Source organism: Protopterus annectens, chromosome 5.part0 (genome assembly GCF_019279795.1).
Source record: "Protopterus annectens isolate FY-2018-M chromosome 5.part0, PAN1.0, whole genome shotgun sequence".
Taxonomy (NCBI): domain Eukaryota; kingdom Metazoa; phylum Chordata; order Ceratodontiformes; family Protopteridae; genus Protopterus; species Protopterus annectens.
Window position 1 is genome coordinate 262,097,220 of NC_056735.1, and position 25,796 is coordinate 262,123,015.

Below are 25,796 nucleotides of genomic sequence, written 5' to 3' on the forward strand. Positions count from 1 at the left end.
CCTGATGTAGTTTAGAAGTTTCTTCCATGCCTTGGAAATAGTGACAGAGAGATGTGAGTCATCGTAATAATTATTTGATTTATTAACAACAGAAGTTCTGAGGATTTTAAGGTTCTGTTTGGTACATGCCATTGGATGAGATTTGGTAATGAGGGTGTTTTTAGTGGATGGTGAAGTAGTTTTGTGTGCTGTGAGTAGCTGGAGGAGGGTAATATGTTGAGGACGTTCAGGCCAATTGAGGGTATTGAGTGCCATGCAGTGATGAGGGTGGTTTGGGAAACTGCAGGCATATTTGCTAATTTTGCTGCAGATATTTTCTAGTTTGTTTTTGGTGGAAGAATTGGAATTTGTATGTCTTTTTGGTTGCACTGTCAATCTGCAGGTCAGATTTTAAGTTATCAATGATAACTCCTAGTAATTTTGTGTTGATGACAGTTTCAGTTTTTGTGTTGTTTAAGGACGTAGTATTAAAGTTAGTGTTGTTTTGATTTATTTTTTGGGAAGGAATAAGATTAGTTTGTTTTTGTTGTGTTTTAAAAGCAATTGAGATTTACTTGGCAAGTTTTCTATAGAGGTGAAAGATTCTTGTGTGATGATTTCTAAGGTGGGAAGATTTGGGACTGAACAAACTAAATCTGAGTCTTCTGCATATTGTGTTATGGTGACAATTCTTGATTTCCTTGTACATGTCATTAATGAAGATATTGAAAAGTATTGACCAAAGTATGGAACCTTGTGGGAGTTGTGACACCTATAAGATTTTGTCCTTGGGGGAGTAGTTAATGTGAGACTGTGCTGAAGGCTTTTGACAAGTCCAGGAAAATGGTGGAGACAAAAATCACCAGAGCTTTTACATTATTAGTCGTATGTAGGCAGTGCAGTATGGCAGTTTTGGTGCTGTGTTGTGGTCTAGAGCCATGTTGTATAAGAGAAAGAAATTAGTTATCAAATAGAAAGGCTAGGAGTTGCTGATGTATGAATTTTTCAAGTGGTTTGGAGAGGGAATGAAGGATTGCTGTAGTGCAATAGTTTGACAGTCTAGTGGATGTGCCAATTTAGTGCAGTGGGATTATGAAGGAAGCTTTCCATAAGGCTGGGATGTAGTTTTCTGTAATAGATCTATTAATTAGGATAGATACAGGGTAGCAAATGATGTCAGCAGCTATACTGAAGTATTCGGATGGCAGGTTGTCAGGAGCTAGTGTTGTGCGTTTTAGTGTTTTGATGTAATTTTTTTTATGGTGTTTGGGTGGTTGTTAGACTGAGTTGGAGTGTGGAGCTGTGGTCTAGGGAGAGGTTAGACGGGGTGGGTATATGTTGTTATTGTTTGAGGTTAGTATAGTACCAGATATGAAATAAGTGTGTGTTGAACTTGTCTGCAATGTCTTAGCTAGTTTCAGATGGGAAAGGATTTGGGGTGGGTTTTCTGCCTGGTTTTAGTAGGTTGTTTAAATTTCGAATACATGGCCTTAGTGATAAAGCACAATGGTTTAACTATTGAAAGCATAACTGAGGAGGTGACACAGGTGGATGGGCTTATTGTAAATGGTGTTGTTTTAAAGATATTGAATTTGATGAAAAGATGTATTTTTATTAAGGATAAAAAAGTAAAAAAATCTAGCAAGGGGCAAGAATATTTAGTGAGAATTCTGCCTACCTCCACCCCAACATCTCAGCAATAGGGAAATACATTTAGAAACAGACAGTTTCAGAAAATGTCTAAATTCTTAATTCACCTCAAAATTATGCTATAGATAATAATGTAGAGACAAGTGTTGACATCGAAGATGAGGTTGATTTTTTAGGTGAAGAGAATCCCCCCCCCCCAAGGCACTCAGAGCATCTCCGGAACAGACAACAGGGACAGAATCAGTTTGTGTCAGTTGCTCAGAACCTACAAAGAGGTGGATTCTGCAAAGGGGGGATACAATCAGAGGAGTGGGAGAGGAAGGCAAGGACAGAGACAACGGAACAGGTGCTAGAAATCCAACAAGTTCATATACAAATAACATTATTAATCTCTGGTCAAACATACAACATGATATGGGCAGATGGACAGAACTTCAACTTCCATTCCTAGCTAAAATAGCCACAATCAAACTGAATCTTCTACCCAGATTTCTATATGTATGTAATGCCTCCAATACCATTATCAACCTAAAGCTCTTCAAAACCATTCACTCCACAATTTCCAAATGTATTTGGGTCCCCAAATCAGTCAGAATCAGTTATAATAAATTGACATACCATAAAGACTATGGAGGGTTAGGGCTGCCGAACTTTAAACTCTACTATGATATCATAAACTGTAGTAGACTAATAACAATAGCTGACCACACTCCTTCACCACAACAGTGGTCTCTAACCTGGGCCAAACTATTACACAACTATATCAAAACACTATCCATAAACCCCAGAGCCCTCCCTTTCCTTTACAACAAAAATTTGAAAACTCTTAAAATGCACCCAATCATTAAACATAGAATCACTATCATACAAAGGATGTTCAAATCGTTAAACCTATATTATGAATGTAACCATCTCTGATATATTTCCCTTGAAAAACAATACTATCATTGAAATGAGGACACAATTAAAGCTCCCTAAAAGCTATACAGTCCTTTTAAGGCAAATTTGAGACCTTAGCCAGTACATCATAGACAGTTCTGATATCAATGCAAATGACATCCAAATATGTAAAACCATATGGAACCTCCTATCCTCAAACAAAAAAATACTATCTAACTCCTACAACTTATTCTGTCAATCAAAACATAAAAGTAAGTTTCTTCAATCACAAACAAACAACTCAAGCAATCCAGCTTACCTCCAAACTTATTCCCCTTAAAAAACTTAAGTATACACAGATCATGATACTTCATAATGCCTATCTCACTCCAATCATTATAAATAAAATATACCCAACCACCTCTCCATTCTGTTCATATTATGATAATCACAAGGCTGATCTCCACATCTTCTGGAGCTGCAAGTGCACCTACAAGCTATGGTGCTCACTTAGAGTCCAACTAGAAAAAAATGGACTATGAAACATCCACCTTATCTTGGTAACTAGCTCTCCTACATATCATCCCTGCAGGCCTGAGTAAACGACAAATAAATATTAACAACACTAGTTTCTTTACTTAAATACTACATTACATTACAGTGGAAGGATAGAGCATCTCTCACATGGGAAGGTTTCAAACAATTAGCTACCAAACACCTACTAGCTCACAAATATTTAACCTACACTGAGAAATCCCACATTCACTTTACAGAATTTTGGAAATCCCTTTTTGAACATTTTCTAGCTTGAAGTTGGTATGTATATATATATATATATATATATATATATATATATATATATAAAATCAGTGATGGAATTTTGGCATATGTGTAAATAGTTCTTACTGTTTTGCATTTATGTTTTATTATTCAGCACTGTATTCTTTGGTCATATTACTACCTGTCTGTTAATATGTTACGTGTTACTGTATCTGTTTTCACAAAAAAAAAAGAAAGAAAAAGATTTTATACAAAAAAAAAAAAAAAAGAAATCCAACAAGTTAAGAATGGTAGCGTAAGCCTTCCACCTGTGCAAATTTGTATGAATACTGAAGGTGATTTTAAAATATACAATTTTTCTGATGTACACATTGATGAAGTTTGCTGTGGCCTTTTTGCTAAAGGCTTACATTTTATACCATCTAAAAAAATTGACATAGTAAATGTACTGATGGATCTTAAATTGTTTGTTAGAAAATAGAATTTTAAAATTCTTTTCCAGAATTTTAACATGGTGACAAGATCACTACACATATCCAGTACGTTTAACCCCCCCCCCAACCATGCTACATTAGAGTTGTTTTACATGATTTGTGAACTTGACTTGAGAAACGAGAATAGTTATTATATTTGTAGTATTTCTAGGGGTAAATGGCAATTAATGGATTCAATTTCAAATAATACACTGGTTCGATTTATGAAACCAGACAAAGGAGGTGGTTTTAGTGGTAATGAATCGTATGGATTATATATCCAAAATTAAAGAAATTTTGTCCACCAAATCATATGAACCCAGCTCACTCGGTGAGTTGAATGGAGCATATAGGTGTGTTAGGGGAACATTGGAAGATTTGTTGATAGATGGCAGTATTACTAAGTACAATTATTTATCAGTCCCCCACCTGATAACCTCAAACATGTTTGGCCTCCTGAAGTTGCATAACAGTATACAACAACCTCTGATGTGTCCCATTGTAGATGCCAGGGGATGTATTATGTCCCCCTTGGCTAAATATATTGATGTAAAATTGAATAAAATCGTGTCCAACGAACCAAAAATGTTTAAAGTTTTGTGGGATTTTTTTTAAATAAAATTAAATGATGTTGAATTCAGTGAGGAATATGTGTTTATTACTATAGACGTAAAGGATTTGTAATTCTGCACAATATAGGGATGCAGTGGTTCTATGATTTTTTTTGATTGAGAAGAGTTTTTTTCACAAGAAGAGGTTGATTTACTTGAGCATCTTTTAGAAATAGTTTTAAACAATCATTTTATTGTGTTTGAGAAGGAGTATTATCTGCAAAAAGAAGGGGTAGCCATGGGGTCATCTTGTGCTAGTGTTTACTCTAATATTGTCATGCTGCAGTGGGAGAAGACATATCTTATTAATTCTGAATGTTTTCAATACTGTCAGTTTTATACCAGATTTTTGGATGATTTGTTTGTTTTATGGAGAGGCCTTAAAATGTTAATTGCCAATTTTTTTAGAGTATTTAAATAAAACTACGGAGTTTTTAAAATTTTCTTCTTTTGTGAATGTGCATGAAATTTATTTTTTAGACATCCACCTAAGTAAGAATTTTGTAAACGGAATAACCCCCCTCACACACACACACACACTTTAGAGCTATTCCTAATACCAAGCAATTCAAAAAAAAAAAAAAAAAACTAAAATACAATCTGTTTCACTCTACCACATGCTCCTGCAAGGACCCTACTTAATAAACCCTTCTTATTCCCCTTTTTCCTTCTACTAAACTATCTCCTTTCTGCCGGGTCTGTATTAGAACATCAAAGTTTCAAAACTTCAAATGTTCTAATATCGACCCCTATTCAGTGAAAGCTGAAAATATCGAAGCAACAGAAAACCAAATTTTTTCCTAGGGAAAGAATTTGTTTGTCCATTTCTGTTGCTTTGGTATTTTCAGCGCTGTAGTGGAAAGTTACGGGTCGGGTTCAGGTAAGTGTGCGATTGGGTGCGGGTTAGGTTAGTTAGGGTTAGGGTGCGGGTTAGGTATGTGTGCGATTGTGTGGACATGGGGGTTAGGAGAGTTAGGGTTAGGGCGCGGGTTAGGTATGTGTGCGACTGTGTGGACGTAAGGGTTAGGGCGGGTTAGGTTAGGGTTAGGGCGCGGGTCAGGTAAGTGTGCGATTGTGTGGACGTGAGGGTTAGGGTGGGTGAGGTGAGTGTGCGATAGTGACGGACCTTAGGGTTAGGGTTTGGGTTAAGGTAAGTGGATGGTTAGTGGTGTGTGTATAGTTTAGTGTAGGGTTAGGTGTAAGATTTTAGGTGTATGTGTGTGGATTGCTGTTTGTTTGGCGTCCTTGTGTTGTGTGTATGTGTTTTGGAACAGCAAATTTTTTTCCCTAGGAAAAAATTTGCTGTTGTGTATGCTCAATGTTTTCAGCTTTCGTTGAATAGAGGTCGATGTTAGAACATTCGAAGTTTTGAAACTTCGATGTTCTTATATAGACCCTTTCTGCCTACACTTTTCAGGTAACCTTACTACGACTTAGTCATTATGAATATTTATCAGATAACATTACTGTTACTATGTGACTACAAGTACGGAGAAACTTAGTTATCTGTTAGCTTGTAAAATAGAAACTATTTCTACACTGTTACTCCTACTTAAAAAAAATCACATGTGCACTTTAACTGTTATCTTGTACATATTTGTGTTAATTTCTTTTCTTGTACCGTGGAAATTGTTATACTTTGTAACTTCTTTATACTTTCTAACTTTGTTTTGGAGATTTTCTCCTTGGGTTTCCACTGAAAAAGGGCACCTGCCCAGTTGGACTAACCCGGTCAACAAATGTCAAATAAATAAATAAAGGGCGGTTTTGTAACAAAAATTTTTTGAAAGGACACTAGGATGGTCTCTACATTTGGTTTATTTTTAGAGGAGTGTGACACCTTAAAAAGCATATTTTAGAAGCAAGGTTATCCACACAACTTCATATATAGCATTATGTTGGAAGTTTTAAATAAAAGGGAGAGAGGTTATTTTAAACCCCTGTTTAGAGGAGAGATCGAATTTGAAAACAGGGTAAACAGAACAATTGATGCAAATGGTAGGGTGGATGCATATATATTGCCTACCACCTTAGAACACAGTATGCAGGCAAGTAATGCATTTATATGCTACAGATATACTGTATACCACCTTTGAACATAGCATGCAGGCAAGTAATGAATTTACATGTTCATTTGTAACTACTTTTGGTACAAATAGTAAACAAGTGAAGTACATCTTGCAAAAAAATTAGCAGATACTGCATTAAGATAAAGAAATAAGAGATGTAGTGAGTCAAGGGCCGGTCATTGTATATAGGAGGCAAATGAATTTGAAGGACATACTAGAAAGGACACCACACTTTAAATCCGCAGGATTTATGAAAAAGTGCGGGTGTTGTAATTATTGTCCTTTCATTCTTGAAAATGAGGAGGTTTTGATTAATGGTTTTAAATTCAAACCAAAAGACAAATTTTATTGTACCTCTGAAAAGTAGTGTACTGTGCCCAATGCAGTGCTTGCGTATGCTTCTACATAGGCAAGCTGGAGAGAAAGATAAAAACGTATTTATGAACATTTGAGAGCTATAAGATTAAAAGATGAAACTAATGCTTTAACAAAGCACTGTCTGGAATATACAGAACATTCTTTTAAGTTTTTTGTAATGGATGTAGTGAAGATAGGAGAAAGGGGTGCACCATGGACTGTCATTTTGGAGAGAATGAAATTAGCCTGGCAGTTACACCTAAGGGGTAATTATTGGTCAGGTTTGAATGACTACCTTTCTATAGCTAGTATTTTAAGACTAAAAGCACAAGAAGGATAGTTTTTTATTTTAAACATTAACTGTATTTATACATTTAAACTGTTTATTATTGTTTATTTATTATATTGTAATGTTTTTAAAACCTTTTGATATGAAATTTATGCATCATTTATTTGATCTATTGTGTTCAGTATTGTTTATGTGGTATAATGGTGAGCATAATTGCCTTTCAAGCAGTTAACCTGGGTTTGATTTCTGGTTAATGCACTATTTTTAACTCATGCTTTTTAAAATCCCAAGAACATTGAATCCATGAGTTATGCATTATTTTATTTGCATTGCACTGTTGATTGACTGTAATGAAGGAGAGGTGTGTCTTCTGTTACATATTTAAACTTTAATCTGATGATGTTCTTCGTGTTTCACTGTTGCAGACATCACATTTGGGTTATCTACATGCAGGTAGCCTTTAGCCGGCCTGAATACCAGAGTCTTCGGATTTCTGCGTCAGATGCTGTTGCTTCTTCCTTGACGTCAGGGGTATAAAACATGCAGCCGACACCATTACACCAGTCTTTCTTGCTGTGCAGTGCCCGAAGCAAAAGCAGTTCGTAAGTGGCTGACTCCTGAAATTTTTGTTTTCGAGTTTCAGACCCGAAGTCTTCAAAAAAGCTAAGTACCCTGTTGGGGAGCCTTTTTCTTGTTCTAACCGATGTCAGTAAAAGTAAACAATTGTCTTACCTGTGGAAAGCAAATACCTCATAGAGATTTTCATTCTTACTGCATCCCCTGCATAGGCCCAGACCACAACGTCCCTCGTTGTTGGTTTTGTGCCTTATTCAACGCCCGAACTATCCGTTGTCTTCGGGTTATTTTTGCAGCTAATTATTTTCGTACTCGTTCTGTGTACTCCGAAATGGCTTTGTCAAGCCATCCGACTACTGATCTTCTGAAAAAACATAAGGATAAAGACAGACCTCATAAGTCCAAAACTGCCGACAACGCTTCCGTTAAGCTAGCCGCCAGTCCGCTGGTACTCAGTGAGGTGCTTTCGCAACCCCTGATGCCCACTACTTCTGATTTGCAGGCCTCTACTTAGACCCACTCGGAGTCCGGTATGCCGCAAGATGCTTCTTCGACTATGGAACCTGTGGATGTCTCTACCTTGGAAGGGTCCGGAGCCACTGTGCAGGCACCGACTTCTGAGGGTTTATTCAGGCTGACAGACATTCATATTAAACCTACGTCATCGTTTTCATCCAGGCCTAAAACTCACACCATGCCTAGAAAACCGACGACCAAACCGCAGGCCCAGGCCCATATGCCTAAAAAACAAATGCTTAGAATGGCTGAAGACCTCATTACCTTGATTAGGGGGAAGCCAGCCTTCCCCCTCTAAGAGGCCTAGAACTGAGTTTCTTTCTGATTCTTCTGATCAGGATCAGATTTTTCTGCTCCTTCTGATTACCAGGATTTGCCCTTATCTACTTATGAGGATTCTGATGCACAGGATTCCATTCCCTCTGCTTCCCCTCCAGAACATTTTTCTTTCGGTGAAATCTTGCACACTCTTAAGGAGCATTTCCGCTGGGAAAGCCAGGATTACTCTGACTCCAAAAAGAGGCTTAGGGAATTCTTACTCCTACTTCAACACAGGCCTTTAGCTGTCCCTCCTGTTCTGGACATTGTAGATGATGCTTTCTTGGAATCTAGCCTTTCCCCAGACACTTTACCTCCAGCTCCCAGAAAACCTGGCAGGTATTACAGAGTACCTGACTATCACAAGTTCCTCTTCAAGAATCCTTCTACGGATCCAGAGACCATTTCCCAAGGACCAAAAGGCATTAAGGCTACTGCTGCCAAAAATCCTACCCCTTCTGATAGAGATTCTAGAGCCTTAGACAGATGGGGTAAGAAAGTATACACGTCTGCTACTTTGGCCATCAGGGCTTTAAATTGCCAGATGTTCATCGTGTTATACTGCTGCAGTCATCACACTTGGGTTATCCTGTCATCAGGCGGTCCTGCAGTCGGCCGAATCCCAAAGCCTTGGTCCGGCGTCAGTTGTCGTCGCTTCTTCCCTGACGTCAGTGTGACAGGGGTATAAAAGAGGCAGCCGGCGCCATTTTCTCCAGTCTTTCTTGCCGCGCGGTGCCCGAAGCAGAAGCAGTTCGCAAGTGCCGGTCGGCCAGCTCCTGAGATTTTCGAATCGAATTTCAGCCCGAAGTCTTCTCTAAAGCTAAGTACCCCGTTGGGGAAACTTTTCTTGCCTCAGACCGATGTCAGACAAAGTTAATAATTGCATTTCTTGTAGGAAGCAAATACCTCATAAGGATTTGCATTCTTATTATATTCCTTGCTTAGGCCCAAACCACGACGTCTCTGGTTGTCGGTTTTGTGCTATGTTCAACAAACGTACAATTAAGCGTTGGGCAGATTTCGCCCAGCATTATTTTGGCAGAAAATTTAACTATAGCATGCCGTCGGAGCAACCGACATCAGCAATGTTTAAAAAATGCAAGGATAAGGACAGACAGCCAAGGCCAAGACCAGTTACCGAGGCCTCAGCCAGGCCTGACGCCGGTTCTCTGGTTTTCAGCAAGGCGCCTACGCAGCCCCTGACTACCACTGATTCAGAAATTCTGACGGCCTTCCAGACTGATGCAGCTGGGCCTCAGGAACCGGTTCCACCTCACCCCTCGGACGCCAGTCCTGACGGTGATCCGGAAATTTTGGATAGGCCTTCGGTTTCTGAAGGTGTCTTCAAACCGACAACTATCTCTGCTAAGTCTTATGCTAAAGCTCCCTTGAAAGTTAGGAAGCCGGGTCCACACACTCCCCCACAGGCCCCTATGCCTAAAAAACAGATGCTTAAGATGGCTGAGGATTTAATTACCCTTATCAGGGGATCCCAACCCCCCCCCCCCCCGACAAAAGCCTAGACTGGAGGAAGATTATCTCTGTTCTGACCAAGCATCCATTTCCTCAGGCAACTCTGAGGACCAGTATTACTCCTTCCCTCCTTATGAAGATTCAGATGCTGAAGAGTCCATTCCCTCTGTCTCCCCCCTGAAGACTACTCTTTTGGGGAAACTTTACATACCTTGAGGGAACACTTCCACTGGGAAGGCCAAGATTATTCTGACTCTAAGAAAAGACTCTGGGAGTTTCTTCTTCTTCCACAGCATAGACCCCTAGCAATTCCTCCAGTTTTAGACATTTTGGATGATGTTTACTCCGAATCTAGTCTAAACCCAGATTCCTTACCTCCAGCACCAGCTAAACCAGACAGATACTACCGAGTTCCTGACACTCATAAGTTTCTATGTAAAAGTCCTACTGCAGACCCAGAAACCATTTCCCAGGGTCCCAAAGGGGTTAAGGCCTCTACTGCTAAGAATCCACTTCCTTCTGAAAGAGATTCCAGAGCATTAGAAAGATGGGGAAAGAAAGTGTATACATCTGCCACTTTGGCCATGAGGGCCTTAAACTGCCAATTCCACTTGCTAAAATACCAACAGTACTTGATTACACAGTTAAAACAGAAAATGACCCCTCAGACAGATCAACCTGATTTCAAAGAGATGCAGGATTTGCTGCATGCAGCAGAACAGGTGGGAAAGCATACCTTACAGTGTAGTTTTGATTCATTGGAAGCCTCATGTAGAGCAGCTGTCACAGGGTCTGTAAGACGTAGGCATGCTTGGCTTAAAGAACAAGCCTTACCAGAACATGTCAAAGCAAAGTTATTGGATGCTCCATTGCAGAAAGATGTTTTATTTGGTGTCAAAGCAGAGGAAGTTTTAAAGAAAATGGAAGAAAAGGCAAAATCTATGCAAACAGTTAAAGATTTTTTACAGGTATAACCTCCTCGTTTCAGCAGAAACTGGCCATCAAAAAACTGGTCCTTTCCTGCATCAGACAGACCCCAAAGAGGTAGGTACAGACGTCCAAGGGGCAGGGGCCAGCCACAAGGTTCTTTCAGGCCTAGACAATGGCAAACAACATATCAAAGAGGGGGAGACGAAAGATCTCAACCCTTCAGGAAACAAACACAATGACTTCCCTCTTCGCCTGCCAAGCAAAATTGCCCTGGCAGCACCTTTGGGAGGAAAACTGGCTTTATTTCCACAAAATTAGCACATTATAACACAGGACAAATGGGTTCTGGATATTATTACCCGAGGATACAGATTTCATTTCCACACTTTACTACGGATGAGAGGCATGTCAAATCTGCCTCCAAACCAATGGGCAGAGGCACAAGCGCAAATATCAGCTCTCATGGATATGAAAGCAATTCAAAAGGTACCTACAAAGGAGCAAGGTCAAGGTTTTTACTCGACTATTTCTAGTCCCAAGAAAGGACAAAGCCTGGAGGCCCATTTTAGACCTCTCAATTCTAAACACATACCTGGAGGTACCCAAATTCAAAATGCTCACACTTCAGCAGCTTCTTCCCATGCTGGGCAAGGAGTCTTGGCTGGTAACGTTGGACCTCAAAGAGGCATACCTGCATGTCCCTATCAGACAAGATTGCAGAAGATACCTCAGATCCTTGGCAGGTACAACGCATTATCAATTCTCTGCATTGCCCTTTGGCTTATCTACTGCTCCCAGAGTATTTATGAAATGCCTGGCATCAGTAATTGCATATTGCAGACAACGAGGAATACAAATTTACCCATATCTGGACGACTGCCTGATCCAAGCGGACAGCAAGGACATTCTATTACAGCATCTGGCATTTGTAATACAGCTGCTCAGTTGCCTAGGGTACACAGTAAACAAAAAGAAGTCAAAGCTAATACCCTCGCAACAAATAATATTCCTGGGTGCCAGCTTAAATACAATGGCCCAGATGGCTTTTCTCACGCCAGACAAACAAGAACAATTGACTCAATACTTCAAAAAGATGGCAACTTTTACCCAGCTCACTGCAAGGAAAATCCTGCAGGCATTGGGGTTCATGGCATCCTGCATTCAACTACTCCCATATGCAAAGCTGCATATGAGGAAATTACAATGGTACCTGAAAAGTGTATGGTCTCAACACAGGCACAGCCTCGAATCAAGTATACCTCTCATTCCATGCCTTCAAAAAGAGTTCCTATGGTGGGCTCAAGCATGTCAAATAAACAAGGGTCTTCCTTTCGTCTTACCTCCAGCAAACCAAACTATGACAACAGATTCTTCAGACTATGCCTGTGGAGCACACATGGCAGGACAGTGCATACAGGGCAAATGGTCTGCAAAACAAATGCATCTTCACATCAACCAAAAGGAGATGCTAGCTGTGCAAAATGCACTGACAGCTTTCAAGGGCCTCTTGCATCCAGGACAACAAATAATAAGGACAGACAACACCACAGTGATGTGGTACATAAACAAACAAGGAGGAGCACACTCCTACCCTTTATGCAGACAGGCAATGACCTTGTGGAACACAACATTGACTTACCAAGTGCAACTGCAAGCACAATTCCTCCAGGAAAGGAAAACATATTGGCAGACGAATTAAGCAGAAATATGGCAGATCCTCACAAGTGGAGACTACACCCACAAGTATTTTCAATGATAACTCAAAGGTGGGGATGTCCAGACATAGATCTATTTGCCTCCCCCAACAATTGCCAACTACAGAAATTTTGCACAAGGACTTATCACTCCTTAGCCTGGAAAGTGGACGCCCTATCATTCAGTTGGACAGCATTGGCAGTCTATGCCTTCACACCACTACCTCTATTGAGCAAGGTATTATTGAAAGTCAGATCAGAGAGATCACAAATAATCCTCATTGCTCCGGACTGGCCACGCCAGCACTGGTACCCATTACTAAGGAACTTGACTCACAGCCCTCCATGGATCTTGCCTCAGTTCCCACTGCTGCTGACTCAGAAAAACTCTCTGATACTTCACAGCCAGCTCAGAACTTTAAATTTAGCTGCATGGAGAATACCTTGAATTTTCAATCAACACTTCTCTCAAAGGACGTCCAGAATGTCATTATGGAGGCCAGGAGGCCCAGCACCAGAAAAACTTACTCAGACAAATGGAAAAGATTTTGTACATGGAACCAGGCTAAAGGCCAGAATCCTTGGATACCAAACATTCCTCAAATACTGCAATACTTAACTGAGATGCTACACAAAGGCCTTTCTTTCTCATCCATTAAGATCCATGCTTCAGCCATTTCAGCTCAATATAATATGGATCCTCCCATATTCTCACACCCTTTACTACGGCAGTTTCTCAGAGGGGCTAAGAATATAAGACCCCCAAGAAAACCCCCAACGCCAGCTTGGGACCTCCTTTCGAACCAGCCTTCTCAGCAGAACTACAATACTTGTCATGGAAAACAGCTCTGTTGCTGGCTATCACCTCAGCACGCAGGGTCTCAGAACTACAGGCACTTATGGCAGTGGAACCTTTCATCATTTTCCATCAGGACAGAGTCTCTTCTGAACTAACCCTACCTTTATGCCAAAGGTAGTATCCAGTGTGGCTTTGAATCAGACCATTCATTTACCCACCTTTTATCCAAACCCCCAGAATAAAGGAGAAAGACTCCTTCACTCTTTGGACATTCACAGACAGCTACGTTACTATTTGGATAAGACAAAGACCTTCAGAAAAACTGATCAACTCTTTGTATCCTATGCTGCAGGTTCACAAGGAAAGGCTATTTCAAAACAAACCATCTCCAAATGGGTAGCACATTGTATCCGCTTTTGCTACTCGCACCATGTGAAAGCAGTGCCTGTTAATATTAGGTCCCATTCTACCAGGGCTACAGCAACCTCAGCAGCCTTTCTCAGGGGGGTTCCAACCAAGGACATTCTGGAGGCAGCTACTTGGAGTTCAGTGCACACCTTTACCAAGCACTACCACCTTCCATTATACTCAAAAACCAGAGCTGGTTTTGCCACTGCAGTTCTGCAGGGCATCCTAGCTTCACCTAACCCAGTTTAGTACCAGCCACCCATCCATAGCTTTGGGATTCAACCCAAGTGTGATGACTGCAGCAGTATAACACGATGAACATAGTACAGTTTTGTACCTACCATAAATGTAGATGTTTGAGTGTATATACTGCTGCAGTCCAGGTTACCCTCCCACCATCCCCTCTACATACCAGGGTGTTAGTTATAACTCCATGTACATCAATCTATTGGATGCATGTCTATATGGTGTATTTGCTAACAGCTAGTACTATTGTTTATCTACTAAGGTATTTTGCATAGTTATTTGTATTGCCTTCCTAGTTGGGGGCACCTGACATCTGGGGCAAGAAAAACTGAAGAAAATGGCGTTGGCTGCCTCTTTTATCCCCCTGTCGCACTGACATCAGGGAAGAAGCGACGACAACCGACGCCGGACCAAGACTTTGGGATTCGGCCGACTGCGGGACCGCCTGACAGCAGGATAACCCAAGTGTGATGACTGCAGCAGTATATACACTCGAACATCTACATTTATGGTAGGTACAAAACTGTACTTTTCTGGTTCCCAGAAAATAAAAGTCCTGGCATCCTATCCTGGACCTGTCTATTCTCAACACCTTTCTGGTGGTTCCAAAATTCACAATGCTAACTCTTCACCAGCTTCTTCCTATGCTAGCCAAGGATGCCTGGCTGGCAACCCTAGACTTGAAAGAAGCTTACCTGCACATTCCAATAAGGGAATCCTGCAGACAATACCTGCAAGACTGCATATGAGGAAACTTCAATGGTATCTAAAAAGGCTATGGTGTCAACGTTCTCAGGACCTGTAAACAACGATTCTTATCATTCCTTGTCTAAGGGCAGAGTTCCTTTGGTGGGCAGAGGCCTGCTACCACAACAGGGGACTCCCTTTCACTCTACCCCCTGCCGCCCAAACCCTAACAACAGACGCATCAGATTATGCATGGGGGGCTCACATGGCAGGGCAGTGAATTCAGGGCAAATGGAACCCAAAACAGATGCACCTGCATAGCAATCAAAAAAAATGTTAGCTGTACAGAACCCTCTGACATCCTTCAAAGACCTTATTCTTCCAGGACAACTATTAGTAAAGACAGACAACACCACAGTTATGTGGTACATAAATAAGCAGGGGAGAACCCATTCCTACCCACTCTGCAGACTAGTCATATGTGGTACATAAGCAGGGGATAACCCATTCCTACCCACTCTGCAGACTAGTCATGGCTCTGTGGAAACAGCCTTGAACTACCAAGTGAACCTGCAAGCTCAATTCCTGCCAGGCAAACTAAATTCACTGGCAGACGACTTAAGCAGAAATCTCATAGACCCACACAAATGGAAATTGGAACCCCAAATATTCAAGCTCTTGAGTAACAAATGGGGGATACCAGAGGTAGACCTGTTTGCCTCCCCTCAGAACTACCATTTGAACACATTCTGCACCAGAACTCCTCACAGTCAAGCTTGGAAAGTGGATGCCCTTTCCTTTACCTGGGAAAGCCTCTCAATTTATGCCTTTCCCCCCACTGCCTCTCCTCTCAAAGATTCTACTAAAGATCAAACAGGACAAGCCAAGGACAATACTGATTGCCCCAGACTGGCCACGCCAGCACTGGTATCCCCTTTTGCGCAGTCTGACAGTGCTACAACCATGACACCTGCCTCAGACCCCTTCCCTGCTGTCCCAGCAAGCGGGCCAGATTCTGCACCCTCAGTTTCAAACCCTGAGCCTTGCAGCCTGGTTAATTCCCTAAGCTCACACCTAGCAGCTCTTAGTAAGCAGGTGCTGGATGTCATTCTTGAGGCAAGGAGCCCTAGTACTAGAAAATCCTATTCAGAAAAGTGGAAAAGATACTGTTCCTGGAGCCAGGCTCAGGGGAGTGGCACAACGGTGCCCAGCTTACCCCATATTCCAGATTATATAACAGAAATGCTCCACAAGGGCCTGTATTTCTCTTCAATTAAGATTCATGCTTCTGCCATTTCACCACATTATAATTAATTAGAGGGGCCAAAAATTTAAGGCTGCACAGGAGACCACCCACTCCAGCCTGGGACCTTAACTTTGTATTGGAAAAACTCACTCTTCCCCCTTTGAACCAACTGCTACAGCAGAGTTGAAATTCCTTTCTTGGAAAACAGCCTTACTTCTAGCCATCACTTCAGCAAGAAGAGTATCTGAACTGCAGGCCCTCACGGCAGTGAAACCATTCATTATCTTCCATGCAGACAGGGTTTTCCTCAGGACTAATACATCCTTTATGCCCAAGGTGGTGTCTAGTGTGGCTCTAAACCAGTCCATTCATTTGCCTACTTTTTTCTGTAATCCTCAAAATAAGGGGGAAAGGATACGGCATTCTCTGGACGTGCACAGACAGCTTAAATTCTATTTGGACAGAACTAAGCCTCTCAGAAAATATGACCAGTTGCTAGTTAGATTTGCTGCAGGGGCAGAGGGGAAAGCCATTTCAAAGCAAACCATTTCCAAATGAATAGCCAATTGCATCCACTTTTGCTACAAGCACCATGGAAAACCTGCCTCACAGGGAATAAGATCACATTCCACCAGGGCTGCCTCTACCTCTTCAGCATTTCTCAGAGGAGTCCCTACCAGGGACATCCTGGAAGCTGCTACCTGGAGCTCTGTACATACTTTCACCAAGCATTACCACCTGTGTCTGTCTTTTCTAAATCCAGAGCTGGATTTTCCTCAGCAGTCTTACAGGGCCTAATTGCTAGCCCCAATGCTGTTTAACTGCCTCCACCCTTCCTTAGCTTTGGGAATCAACCCAAATGTGGTGACTGCAACAGTGAAACACGAAGAACATAGTACAGTTGTATACACTTACCATAAATGTAGATGTTTGAGTGTATTCACTGTTGCAGTCATGGCTACCCTCCCTCCAGCCCCCTGACTTCTCTTAGCTCTACCTTTCCTTCTTATTTGGAATATATTATGTCATGTGTATTTGCTTTTTGCTGGGGGTGTTTCATACCATGCAATTGCTTCCTATTGTGGGGGCAATTGACATCTGGAGCAAGAAAAACTGATGTAATGGCATTGGCTGCATGTTTTATACCCCTGACGACCTGACGTCATGGAAGAAGCGACAGCATCCGATGCAGAAATCCAAAGACTCTGGTATTCAGGCCTGCTGAGGGCTACCTGCAGGCAGATAACCCAAATGTGATGACTGCAACAGTGAATACACTCGAAGATCTACATTTATGGTAAGTGTACACAACTGTACTTTCCTTCTGGATGCAGTTGAACTATTTACAGCTTCACAGAAAACTTCAGCTTGAAAAATGTATAATGACAAATCGAAAAACATCAGTGTGGGCTTCAGGCAGGCTTTTTTAGCACAGTTCTACACATCTGGATCAGGTGTTAGCCTTTCTGTCACAGTTGTATAAGAAGGGAGTTATAGTTACTCCTCAGTTAAAGTCCATTTGTCAGCAATTTCTTGTTTTCATGAAAAGTTTCCAAACCACTCATTAACAACTCATCCTTCATTCAAGGCCTTCCTCAAAGGGATCTTTCATTCTAGGCCTCCCTTGATCAGATGAGTCCCAGCTTGCAACCATAATTTTGTGCTTTAATGCCTAACTAGACCTTCTTTCCAACTGGTTGCTTCAGCAAACCTTAAGATCTTGTTTTGGAAGACTGACATTTTAGTAGCCATTACTTCCATTAGAAGCACTTTGGACTTTGAGGCTCTGTCTTCTAAATATCGTTTCATACTCGACACAGACCGACGACTTCTTTTGTGTCTTCAGTTCTTTCTAAAACTACCGAGTTTCTAATGCCCACGGTACAAACCACACCCAAGAAACGACGACCCAACCTCAGGTACCTGCTTCCTTGCCTCAGTCTCAAATGCTTAAAAAGGGCGGAAGACCTTATTATGCTTATTAGGGTTAGCCAGGCTACCCCTTCCAAAAGAAAAAGAGACGTCCCCAGTAGTTTTATCTGAACAGGAGTCCGATGACTCTGATGCATCTGAATATGAAGATACACAACCCCTCTCTGCTTATGAGGATTCTGATGCAGAGGAATCCATTCCTTCTGCCTCACTACCCAAGGATTTTTCATTTGGGGAAACCCTACATACTTTAAGGGAGCATTTCCAATGGGAATGTCAGGACTACCCTCAGTCAAAAAAGAGACTCTGGGAATTGTTAGATCTCCACAGCACAGACCTTTGGCCATTTCTCCTGTCCTGGATGTTGTGGATGATGTTTTTATGGAAGCCAGTCTGACTTCTGTCACCCTTCCTCCTACTCCCAGGAAACCTGACAGGTATTACAGAGTCCCTGACTCTCACAAATTTCTTTTCAAAAATCCTACTGCTGACCCCGAGGTCATTTCTCAAGGACCTAAAGGAATCAAAGCAACTTCAGCTAAGAATCCCACCCCCCTCAGATAGGGATTGACGAACATTAGACAGATGGGGTAAAAAAGTATACACCTCTGCTACTCTTGCTATTAGAGCATTAAATTGTCAGTTCCACATGCTGAAATATCAGCAACATACCATGGAACGCCTCAAACAAAAAATACCTTCTTTTCCTGATTGTGCAGAAAACAAAGAATTACAAGAGTTAATGCATTCTGCAAGTCAAGTAACTAAGCACACCTTACAATGTGGTTTGGGTGCCCTAGAAGCATCTTGCAGGGCAGCAGTCACTGGTTCTGTCCTTTGAAGGCATGCTTGGCTTAAGGAGCAGACCTTGCCAGACCATGTCAAATCCAAAGTATTGGACACACCCTTGAACAAAGACAACTTATTTGGCACCAAAGCAGAAGAGGTCGTAAAAAAGATGGAAGAAAAAGCTAAATCTATGCAGACAGTTAAAGACTTCTTACAGGTCCATCCACAGAGGTTCAGTAGGCATTGCCCCTCCAAGCACTGGTCCTTTCCTGCCCCCTGCAGGCCGCCTCAGCCCAGACACAGGGGAAGCAGACCCCCCACACAACAGCCCCAGGGAATGCAGAGATCTAAGCAATGGAGTTCCTCCTCTTCAAGAACAGCCACCCCCTTATGGTAAGAACTCACAATGACTTTACACTCCCAGCCCTTACCTCTGCCCACCTGCTTGTACCCCTAGGAGGAAAACTCTCCTTCCACGCAAGCAACTGGGCCACCATTACCAACAACCGATGGGTCCTCAACATAATGTCCCAGGGATACAAATTTTACTTCCACACTCCGCCAGCCCCAAAAGGGTACCCAGATTTTCCTCCAAACCAGTGGGCAGAGGCCAAAAAGCAAGGCCTTTCCCTGCTCTCCATGAGGGCAATACAGCATGTTCCTGCAGAACAGATGGGCCAAGGTTTCTACTCCATACTCTTCCTGGTACCCAGAAAAGAGGGGACATGGCACCCCATCCTCGATCTATCCATTCTAAACACCTTTTTGGTGATACCAAAATTCAAAATGCTCACCCTCCAGCAGTTTTTATCAATGCTTTCCAAGGATGTTTGGTTAGCCACCTTAGACCTAAAAGAGACCTACCTACACATCCCGAACAGGGAATCATGCAGTAAATATGTACGTTTCAGGGAAGGATCCATGCACTTTCAGATGTTCATCGTGCATACAGCTGCAGTCATAACAGATGGGTTCTCCTGCCGTCAGGCGGGTCCTCGGTCGGCCGAATTCCAAAGTCTAGGTCCGGCGTCGTTTGTCGTCGCTTCTTCCCTGACGTCAGTGCGACAGGGGTATAAAAGAACCAGCCGACGCCATTTTCTTCAGTCTTTCTTGCTGCGCGGTGCCCGAAGCAGAAGCAGTTCGCAAGTGCCGGTCGGCCAGCTCCTGAGATTACGAAAATTTGGAAACCGAAGTCTTCTTAAAAGCTAAGTACCCGTTGGGAACCTTTTCTTGCCTCAGACCGATGTCAGACAAAGTTAATAATTGTATTTCTTGTGGGAAGCAAATACCGCATAAGGATTTCCATTCCCTCTGTATACCTTGTTTAGGCCCAGACCACGAGGTCTCGGCCTGCCGCTTTTGTGCTACATTCAACAAACGCACTATTAAGCGTCGGTCGGAGTTCGCCCAGCATTATTTTGGAAAAGCATTTAACTATACTATGTCGTCGGATACTCCGACTCCGGTTTTGTCTAAAAAACGAAAAGACAAGGACCGACACGCGAGGTCCGCGGCCTCTACTGACACCACGCCAAAGCCGGCTACACGTGGTCCGGTTCTCAGTGAGGCGCCTACGCAGCCCCTGCCTACCGACGACCTGTCTTTGACGGTGTCTCCTGTACCCGAGGTCGCAGGCTCCTCGGCCCACACCCCAACTACAGATACCGAAGCCACTCTTGGCGTTGAAACTCAGAATGTGGACAGGTCCACCTCCACTCAAGGTGTCTTCAGACCTTCCTCTTCTTTCTCTGTCAAGGCTTTCACAAAGTCTAAAGCAACCATGCACTCTAAGAGAGCAGCTACACAGGGCCCATCTCCAGGCCCCATGCCTAAGAAACAGATGCTTAAAATGGCTGAGGATTTAATTACTCTTATCAGAGGTTCTCAGCCCCCTCCAGACAAAAGGCCTAGAGTGGAGGAAGATTCCCCCTCCTCTGATCAGGGCTCCATTATTTCAGAGCACTCTGATGATCAGGAACATTCTTACTCCCCTTTTGAAGACTCTGATGCGGAGGAGTCCATCCCTTCTGTATCCCTCCTTGAGGATTTCTCATTTGGGGAAACTTTGCATGCCTTAAGGGAACACTTCCACTGGGAAGGCCAGGATTATTCTGATTTCAAGAAAAGGCTCAGGGAATTTTTCTTGCTTCCTCAGCACAGGCCTCTGGCTATACCTCCTGTCTTGGACATCCTAGATGATGTTTACTCGGAGGCCTGCCTTAACCCGGACTCTCTACCTCCAGCTCCAGTTAAGCCTGACAGGTACTACAGGGTCCCTGACTCACACCAATTTCTATACAAGAGCCATGCTGCTGACCCAGAAACCATCTCACAGGGCCCCAAGGGAGTTAAGGCCTCCATTGCTAAAAATCCATTGCCTTCCGAGAGAGATTCCAGATCCTTAGAAAGGTGGGGAAAAAAGGTATATACCTCGGCTACCTTATCCATGAGGGCCTTAAACTGTCAGTTTCATATGCAAAATACCAACAGTTTTTGTTATCACAATTGAAAAGTAAAATGTCACAGCCTGAACAACCAGACTTGAAGGAGTTGCAGGATTTGATGCATAGTGCAGAACAAGTGGGTAAGCATACCTTATAATGTGGTTTTGATGCTCTAGAGGCCTCATGCAGAGCTGCTGTTACAGGATCAGTCATACGTAGGGATGCCTGGTGCAAGGAACAAGCCTTGCCTGATCATGTCAAAGCTAAATTACTAGACGCCCCTCTTCAAAAGGATGTACTATTTGGTGCTAATGCTGAGGAGGTATTAAGGAAAATGGAGGAAAAGGCTAAATCAATGCAAACTGTGAAAGAATTTCTACAGGTTCAACCCCCACATTTTAGTAGAAATTGGCCTTCCAAAAACTGGTCCTTTCCTGCCACAGACAGACCCCAAAGAGGCAGATACAGGCGCCCGAGGGGCAGAGGACAATCCCAAGGATCGTATAGAGGCAGACAATGGCAAGCTCCTACACAAGGAGGTGGTGAGGACAACTCGCAATCTTTCAGAATGCAAACCCAATGACTTTCCCCTTTGCATGCCAACCAGGTCTCAAATGGCAGCCCCCTTGGGAGGAAAGCTGGCATTATTTTCAAAAAATTGGCATATTGTCACAAAGGACAAATGGATCCTGGACATTATAAACAGAGGCTACAAATTCCATTTTCACACCCTTCCAAAAATGAGAGGCATTCCAAACCTGCCACACAATCAAAGGGCAGAGGCACAAAGGCAAATTACAGATCTCATAAACATGAAAGCTATTCAAGAAGTACCTACGCACGAACAAGGTCAAGGTTTTTATTCCAGGCTATTTCTGGTGCCAAGGAAGGGAAAAGATTGGAGACCTATTTTGGATCTATCCATCCTAAACACATTTCTACTTGTACCAAAATTCAAGATGCTCACTCTACAGCAACTTCTTCCCATGCTGGGCAAGGAGTCTTGGCTGTAACACTGGACCTCAAGGAGGCATACCTGCATGTCCCAATCAGACAAAATTGCAGAAGGTACCTCAGATTTCTTGTAGGTTCAACCCATTATCAATTCTCTGCATTGCCCTTTGGCTTATCTACTGCGCCCAGAGTATTCACGAAATGCCTGGCATCAGTAATTGCCTACTGCAGACTTCAAGGGATACAAATATATCCCTATTTGGACGACTGCCTGATCCAAGCGGACAGCAAGCACATTCTTCTGAAACATCTGGCTTATGTAATAATGTTATTGAACTCTCTGGGATACACAGTCAACAAAAAGAAATCAAGGCTAATACCCTCTCGGAAGATAATTTTCCTGGGTGCCAATTTGGACACAAACACACAGATGGCCTACCTCACGCCAGAGAAGCAGGGGCAACTAATTCAATACTTCAGAACACTAGCAAATTGCACCAGGCTTACTGCAAGGAAAATCCTGCAGGCTCTGGGATTCATGGCATCTTGCATCTTACTAATCCCATGTGCAAAGCTGCATATGAGGAAACTACAATGGTACCTGAAAAACATATGGTCTCAACACAGCCACAGTTTGGAAACAATAATACCACTAATTCCATGTCTGCAAAAGGAATTTCTGTGGTGGGCTCAAGCATGTCAAACAAACACAGGTCTTCCTTTCAGCAAGCCTCAAGCAAATCAAGTCATCACAACAGACGCCTTGGACTATGCCTGGGGGGCGCACATGACAGATCGGTGCATTCAGGGCAAATGGTCCCAGAAAGAAAAGCACCTTCACATCAATCAAAAAGAAATGCTAGCAGTAATAAATGCTATTATAGCTTTCAAGAACTTTCTACAACCAGGTCAACTATTGATAAGAACAGACAACACCACAGTTATGTGGTACATAAACAAGCAGGGAGGAACACATTCTTACCCCCTATGCAGACTGGCCATGTCACTTTGGAACATGGCCATGGACTTACAAATGGAACTACAAGCACAGTACTTGCCAGGCAAGGAAAACACGCTGGCAGACAACCTAAGCAGGAATATGACAGATCCACACGAATGGAAGTTGCATCCAAAAGTTTTTACAGAAATAATCCAAGAATGGGGAAGGCCAGACATAGATCTATTTGCCTCCCACAAAAATCATTAATTGACAAAATTCTGCTCAAGGATCTTCCATCCAAAGGCCTGGAGAGTGGACGCTCTCTCTTTCAATTGGACATCAATGACAGTTTATGCCTTCCCACCTCTTCCTCTGCTGCCCAAAGTTCTATTGAAGACCAGAGCAGACAGACCAAAGATGATCCTCATTGCTCCGGACTGGCCAAGGCAACACTGGTACCCACTCCTGAGGAGCCTGACGCATTCCCCACCATGGACCCTGCCTCTAATGCCTCTTCTTCTGACTCAGCACAGCTTCAAAACTCTTCACAGTCAGCTAAAAACACTCAATCTAGCCACATGGAAGATTCCTTAGCATCACAGCAGGCCCTACTCTCCAAGGAGGTGCAGGATGTCATTTTGGAGGCCAGAAGGCCATCAACTAGAAAAGCTTACTCCGCAAAATGGAAACGTTTTGTGTCTGGAATGAGAAAAAGGGCCAGGACCCTGGAAAACTGAATTTACCTCAAATACTACAATATTTGGCTGAACTGCTAAGCAGTGGACTTTCTTTCTCCTCCATCAAAATCCATGCCTCAGCCATTTCTGCAGAATACAACACTGATCCACATTTATTCTCTCACCCTCTCTTAAGACAGTTCCTCAGAGGGGCTAAGAATTTAAGACCTCCAAGGAAACAACCAATACCTGCTTGGGATCTTAATTTCATTCTGGAAAAACTGACCTTGCCTCCTTTTGAGCCAGCTCCTTCATCAGTTTTGCAGTATTTGTCCTGGAAAACAGCTTTCCTTCTGGCTATCACCTCAGCTCATAGAGTTTCAGAATTACAGGCTCTCATGGCTGTCCAGCCTTTTATCATCTTCCATCAGGACAGAGTTTCCTTACGAACCAACCCGTCCTTTATGCCTAAAGTGGTATCCAGGGTAGCTTTAAATCAGGCCATACATTTACCTACTTTTTATCCTAATCCTCAAAACAAAGGGGAGAGATTACTACATTCCTTGGACATCCACAGACAACTGCGTTATTATTTGGACAGAACAAAGTCTTTCAGAAAATCAGAACAGCTCTTTGTGGCCTATGCAGTAGGAGCTCAAGGAAAGCCAATTTCCAAACAGACCATTTCAAAATGGATAGCCCACTGCATATGCTTTTGCTACTCCTTTCATGGCAAAACTGTACCTACAGGCATTAGAACTCATTCCACCAGGGCCACAGCCACCTCTGCAGCCTTCCTCAGAGGAGTTCCTACCAAGGATATTTTGGAAGCAGCCACTTGGAGTTCTGTGCATACCTTCTCCAAGCACTACAACCTACCATTATACTCCAAATCTAGAGCGGGCTTTGCCACTGCAGTCTTGCAGGGCATTTTGGCTCCTCCTAGTTACACCTAGTGCCTACCACCCCTTTCTTAGCTTTGGGATTCTACCCATCTGTTATGACTGCAGCTGTATGCACGATGAACATAGTACAGTTTTGTACCTACCATAAATGTAGATGTTGGAGTGCTAATACAGCTGCAGTCCAGGTTTCCCTCCCTCCTTCCCCTCTATGGGTATTCTTTTATGGTGTATTTGCTTGCAACTACTGTTTTTTGATTATATTGCATTGCCTTATTACCTAAATTTATGTATTGCCTTCCTTCTGGGGGCACCTGACATCTGGGGCAAGAAAAACTGAAGAAAATGGCGTCGGCTGGTTCTTTTATACCCCTGTCGCACTGACGTCAGGGAAGAAGCGACGACAACCGACGCCGGACCTAGACTTTGGAATTCGTCCGACTGAGGACCCGCCTGACGGCAGGAGAACCCATCTGTTATGACTGCAGCTGTATTAGCACTCGAACATCTACATTTATGGTAGGTACAAAACTGTACTTTCTCTGCACTTCAAAGTTTACTTCCACACTCCGCCAGCCTCAAAAGGGTACCCAGATTTTCCTCCAAACCAGTGGGCAGAGGCCAAAAAGCAAGTCCTTTCCCTGCTCTCCATGAGGGCAATACAGCATGTTCCTGCAGAACAGATGGGCCAAGGTTTCTACTCTATACTCTTCCTGGTACCCAGAAAAGAGGGCACATGGCACCCCATCCTCGATCTATCCATTCTAAACACCTTTTTGGTGATACCAAAATTCAAAATGCTCACCCTCCAGCAGTTTTTACCAATGCTTTCCAAGGATGTTTGGCTAGCCACCTTAGACCTAAAAGAGACCTACCTACACATCCCAAACAGGGAATCATGCAGGAAATATGTACGTTTCAGGGAAGGATCCTTGCACTTTCAGTTCTCTGCACTTCCCTGTGGCTTATCCACTGCTCCCAGAGTTTTCACAAAATGTCTGGCTCCCACCATTGTTTTTTGCAGACAAAGAAATATTCAAATTTACCCATACTTCGATGACTGCCTGATTCAGGCAGACAGTCAGGAAAAGCTGCTACAGCACCTGACTTTTGTAAAGGACCTACTGACCTCCCTGGGGTATACTATCAGTGTGATGACTGCAACAGTGAAACATGAA

General features: G+C 42.8%; 1 protein-coding gene across 2 annotated transcripts in view; it reads left to right on the top strand.

Annotated features, from left to right (window-relative positions):
- The window catches only part of PKNOX1 (PBX/knotted 1 homeobox 1), a 1,629,974-nt gene that overhangs the window by 823,983 nt on the left and 780,195 nt on the right, over positions 1-25,796 (top strand). The gene's annotated exons all lie outside the window — the stretch shown is intronic.